This window comes from Enhydra lutris, unplaced genomic scaffold (genome assembly GCF_002288905.1).
Source record: "Enhydra lutris kenyoni isolate GAN:26980312 unplaced genomic scaffold, ASM228890v2 scaffoldscaffold11, whole genome shotgun sequence".
In the NCBI taxonomy this organism is placed as follows: Eukaryota; Metazoa; Chordata; class Mammalia; order Carnivora; family Mustelidae; genus Enhydra; species Enhydra lutris.
The window spans coordinates 8,637,343-8,643,342 of record NW_019154095.1 but is presented as its reverse complement, the minus strand read 5'-3'; positions in this window follow the sequence as shown (position 1 = coordinate 8,643,342).

Here is a 6,000-nt window from a genome sequence, read left to right as displayed (position 1 = left end):
TTAGTTTCGGAGATCGTATTTTGCAGGCATCCTGTCTTCAGAAGTTGCTTTAGAATCAAGCCCAGCAAAGTGAGCATGAAACTTGGAAGGGAGGACATGTGAGTTCAAGGAGACAACAGTTTCCAACTTAAGAGATCAGAGGTATCAGCTATTAAACAGGCCAGGCCTGGCATGCTGACTGCATCTGAAGCTAGAATAAACATAAACTTTATTAGAAAAAGCAAGAGAGGAGAGAGGGAGGGAAGGAAGAAGTAGTCAGAGAGAGAGAAGCTGGGACAGAAGAAAGAGGGAGGGAGGAAGTTAAGAGAAAGAAAAACTTTAGGAGGAAAAACCCAGAGGATATCCTGGTACACAGACAATGTCTCTGCGCCCTGCAGGTTAGGATAACTGGAGCCCTAAGATGAGGGATGGATACATGATCAAAGAGCCCAGACATTTCCTTGCACTCCAAGATCTTGACAGATTTTGCCAAGGTGTGGCAATGTAGCCTAAGAGGCTTGGCCCACAGAGTGAGAAAATGCCAGTGACACCCTCCACACAAAATAACATCGCGTCTGACACGAGAAGCTCACTTTTGTTCTCTGCGGAAGCCTTGGTATAGTCAGGAGGTACATGACCGTTTGGTAAGAAATGCCACATCTTGGAAGGTGCTCAAAAGCAGCCCGTGCCCAGACGTGTTGGGCACGTCTCTGCTGCCCGCTGAGCTGCAACCCCACACAGGGATGGACAGAACAAGCGAGAGCTGTGGCTGATTTGCAACTATTAGAATCATCATTTAAAGTTTGGCTCTTCAACTACACAACACAACACAATATATGTGTGCGCATGTGCGCGTGCGAGCGTGCACGCGCGCACACACAAACACACACACACACACACCTTGAGCTAGAGAAGAGCGTTAGGGTTGGAATCACCATGTCAGCTACTCACCACACACAGATTTCACAGGTAACTGTACACCTGTTTGCATGTATAACAGTACAATTAAATAGAAATAAGATGGAAGACGGAAAGGGGAAGAAAGATCAAATAATGGATAGGGAGATGAATGTTCTCATCTTGCACAGTGGAAAATCAGATTGCTGGTGATGGGAAATTAAAGGAAAAAAAGGCATACACGTTTATAAGTAACCAAGAAGGAAACTGTATCACCGCAGTGATTTAACTACAGTGAGAGATAGAAAATCTGCATAATGCACACCTGATTGATCGGAGAAGAGACATAAAATCTGTCCCCCTTCCTGTCGTGGAGGCAACCGGCGCTGGGAGTGGGGATGGGGGCTAGGAAGATCACTGATGCCTCCATGATAAGCCTTCCCCTACGAGAATGTGTAAAAATCATTTATACACAGATCAAGATCTCTCTTTTTTGATAATCTAGCAAAGCTCATTAAGGCTCACTTTATAAATACAAAACATGGTTTGTAGGATACGAGTTTTAAAAGTAAAATACAAAAAAATAATAATAAAGAGAGGAATAGGAGGAAGGAAGGTAGGTAGGTAGAAAGGAAGAAAGGAAGGAAGGAAGGCGGGAAGGGAGGGAGGGAGGAAGAGAGAGGGAGAGGGAGGGAAAGGGAGAAAGAAATACACATGTGAGATCCCCAAGTTGATCTTCAGTATTTTGGAGACGAGTAAGCTGAGCCTGAGAAACAAGTGATGCATAATTCAGAGAGAAGGTCATGTAACTAGTTTATGTCATGACCATGTCACTTGTATCTGCCTCTGACATCCAGGCGCATCCTGCCAGAGGTCCAACCTCAACAGTTAATTCTGTGCTTCAAGAATCAGGTATTTGATGTTTCTCTCTTCTTCAGCAACAGCAGTAAATTACAAGATTCTCAAATTCTACATCAGATAGGACACCCAGATACACTCCAATATATTCATGAAATTCTTAAGAAATCAGATCATAGGTAAATGATAACTCCAAGTGTCTACATTCTCTAACACAATATGCTGTGTTCAATACTCCAGGCTCTTTTTTTTTTTTTTTTTTAAGATTTTATTTGTTTGACAGAGAGAGAGAGAGCGCACAAGCAGGGGGAGCAACAGGCAGAGGGGGAGGGAGATGCAGGCTCTCCACAAAGCAGGGAGCCTGATGCGGGGCTCAAAATCCAGGGCCCTGAAATCATGACCTGAGCCGAAGGCAGAGGCTTAACTGTCTGAGCCACCCAGGCGCCCAATACTCCATGTTCTTGGCAAGTTACTAGGTGATATGGTTCAGGCCACTCTAACAAATAACCCTAGACCAGGTGACTCAACCACAAACATTTGTTGTTCACAATGCCGGAGGGTGGCAAGTTCAAGGTTAAGGAGTCTGCAGACGGGCATCTGGTGAGGACCTGCTCCTCGGTTTCCAGATGGCTTGCCTCATGCCATACCCTCACGCGGAGGACTGCACAGTGGAAGCAAGCTCTCTTGTGAGTCTTTTAAGGGCATGAGTACCTTAATTAATGAAATGGAACCCTCATGACCTCATCTAATCCTGGTCACTTCCCAAAGATCCAGCCTCCCAGTACTGTTAAAGTACTTCCTTGCCCATCACGCCTTGAGAAGCTATACTTGAGTTACACTAAAAGAGCATCAACTGGGGGTGCCTGCGTGGCTCAGTGGGTTAAAGCCTCTGCCTTCGGCTCAGGTCATGATCTCAGGGTCCTGGGATCGAACCCCGCATCGGGCTCTCTGCTCGGCGAGGAGCCTGCTTCCTCCTCTCTCTCTGCCAGCCACTCTGCCTACTTGTGATCTCTCTCTGTCAAATAAATAAAATCTTTAAAAAAAAAAAAAAAACGAGCATCAACTGAAAGTCAGAAGGCAAAGGTTCAAATCCAGAATCCAGGTTCAAATCCAGAATCCTCCCGTATGGAAGGGAGGACAGCGAGGGAAGTGGGAAAGGGGGCTCAGGCAGGACTTCTGAGTTCAACAGCAAGAACGTGCTTGTTTCTGGGTCTCCTTTGGGGCTGACGGACAATAGGAAAGGGGTATCCCTCCAACCATCCTTTGGCACTGCCACCTGCTCCAAGTTCCTGGGCTTTTAATGTCAGAGCCTTAGGTTTCCACCACAGAACCCACGAGGGTAAACTAGGGGCTGGCTGCTCTGGGCGCAGCCCCTAAGCAACCACCATCCACAGAATCTGCATCTTCACAAGACCAGCCGCTGAGTCATGTGTGCATTCCAACTTGAGCAACAGTGCGCGAGGTGCACCAAGTTTCCTCCCCAATGAGTCAGCCTTAGGAATTACAGAGAACCCAACCCTGGGATCTCAGAGCCCTATACTGGAACTCTTTTCCCGCTACCACGTTATCTATGTGCCATGGGAGAAATGACTTGACTTCTTCACATCTGTCAAATCAGGGATATTAATACATGCTTTATGAGGCTGATGGGGTGATTATCGATTATAAAGCACCTACCACAATGCCTGGCCTACAACAGGAACCCAGGACGTGTTAATTCTCCTTCCCTACAGGATCTCTGCTGCACAACCAATATTTCACAAGTCTGCAGATCTGACTTCCTGCCACATGCCCATTTCCGATGGCTGTTGCCCCCAACTAATGAAGATCATAAAGTATCCCATCTTGCAAAAGTCACATAACACTCTAAAAGCTAATAGTTATCAGGGGGCAGCAAGTGGGTATTGATCCAGACCTCGATATGCAATAGCTCTCAGATATAAACCGGCTTCTCCCTCCACTACTGTCAGTCCAGCCGAGAGACAACGGAGCTCGCATTTTTGTTTTTCTAAATTATCAAATTGATGCTCTTGCTTGGGGCCAAGATGTGTGTCTCCCTGGAGTGCTGTCTCAAAACAGGGCAATTGTCAACCCAATTACCTAGCACGTGTTTTTAGTCTTTCAAAGTAACCCTGAAGAAATCTGTTTATTCTTAAAGAGTTGTTAGGGGAAAGAAATGTCTCCCAAGATATCTTTTTTAATGCCGTTCCATTGTATTTTGAGGTGATGTGTTTTGTCTTTTACTGAGTATGTTATTATTCAAAAATACTCACTTATCTTTACGCTCTTCATTTGGAATTCAACTACATTGTGACTTTGCTGTAAATCTTTTATGAACAAGGTCTCTGGTGGGTCCTCCTTAATTGGTTAAGGATGATCAGCAGGGAGCACTGTCAAAACTCCAGACAGTATTTCTTTTAAAAAATCATGGCACAAAACTTTTCCTGGGATGAGATGCCTGGATGTAGATAAAAACCAACCACGCTCTCATGCCCACAACCACTACCTGCGCCCAGCTTGTCAAAACAAAAAGGGCTTTCAAGTCCTCTTATTAGCAGTCACATTCTAAAGTGGCTTTGTTTTTTCAAAACTGAATTATTTGTGTTATGCCTCTGACAGAAGTGGTTGAAAGAAGGAAGGGGCTTGGAGATCATTGCTAATAAAATATTCTTATAGTGATTCTCACAGGTGGTATCAAATACAAAAGTCTCTGAAGGGTTTCCTTCTGTCATCTTGCAAATCTAGACACAACTTCATTGCCCAGGGTGCAGGAGGAACCGTAACCACACGCAGGCACCCAGCTGTGCACGGATGCCAGTTCCTGCCCCCACCCCCGCCCCGGTTGGGTTATCTTCTATCACAGAGAGATGGTGCTTGACTGTGTATTGGCCTTCATTCAAAACCTTCCCCTGTCCTCTTCCTTCCATTCCTTCCCTAGATTTATGAAAGTATTTTCAATCCTTTCTATTCATAGCACAGCACGCACAGATGTTTCCCAGGTTTGGCTGTGTACATCTTTGGAAGGCCCCACCGGCTAGCAGGACTATTATTCTGTTTGTAATTAGAGGCATTTCTCAACACAGTATTAAACTTAGAAGTGGCACTACAGTCAATGGTAGCATGTATATTTTAATTGTAAAAGTTCTATGCTATCATACTTCTGCATTAACAGAGCTATCTTACATTGCTCTTAAAATCATTTTTCAGGGCTGCCTGGGTGGCTCAGTCAGTTAAGCGTCTGCCTTCGGCTCAGGTCATGACCTCAGGATCCTGGGCTCGAGCGCCTAGTCAGGATCTCCTCTCAGCGGGGAGTCTGCTTTCCTCTCTCACTCTCCCTCTGGGCTCGCTCTCTCTCTCTCTTGCTCAAATAAATAAATAAAATCTTTTAAAAAATAAAATCATTTTTCAGAAAAACTAGTAATCAGAATCAAGATTAAATTAAAAATTAAAACCTGGGCAATATTTTGCATGACTTTCCAAGGTAAATTCTGGGAAAGCAAGTGGATCCTACTATTGTTCTAAGTTAGACGTGATCCAGAAGATACACTTCCTGCCAAGGTGTTCATAGCAGGCATTTCAAACCTATTACTGCATCAGCAATTTCTTGATTCCCTATTACATTGGGTTTACCATGGTATTTCCCATCATGATTCTATCGGCTATAACATCCCTCCTTTCTTTAAGATATTTTTAAAATTTTTTCCAGCTTTGAGAAGTTTTTCTGTATTGGCGTAGCTGATCATCAGAATTACACTTAATCATGTTACTTTTAACGATGCCTGAATGTTATTCTGGAATTTACAAGACACTTACAGATGTTGTTACATGTATTGTTCTTGGACTTTCAAAAAACTGCTCACCTCGTTCGTATGTTCGGGAAATACGATAACCCCAGCACATCTAGACGCGTGTTTTCCCCAAATCTGCTTTCATTCGGGCAACGCCAAGTCGGTGGTTAATAAGGAGGGCTTTCCCACCACTCTGCCACATCAGAGAGAAATTTTCTACAGGGAATGGGGCCAGCGCTGTCCACTCGAAACACAGAGGCCTTCCTGGGAGTCCCTTTTCCTTCTCTTTGAGATTCTGATCCGCTCTGGGAGAACGGCTCACGGGGTCAGGGATAGTTGAAAGGATGTGCACGGGGGACAATTTTTCTACATCTCTTTCACCTAGGAGATTTTTCATAAGCCTGCTCAGAACCTCTCTGCTTGGTATGCAATACAGAAATAACGGGGTAAGTCTCTCACAAATTGAATTGATCTGACC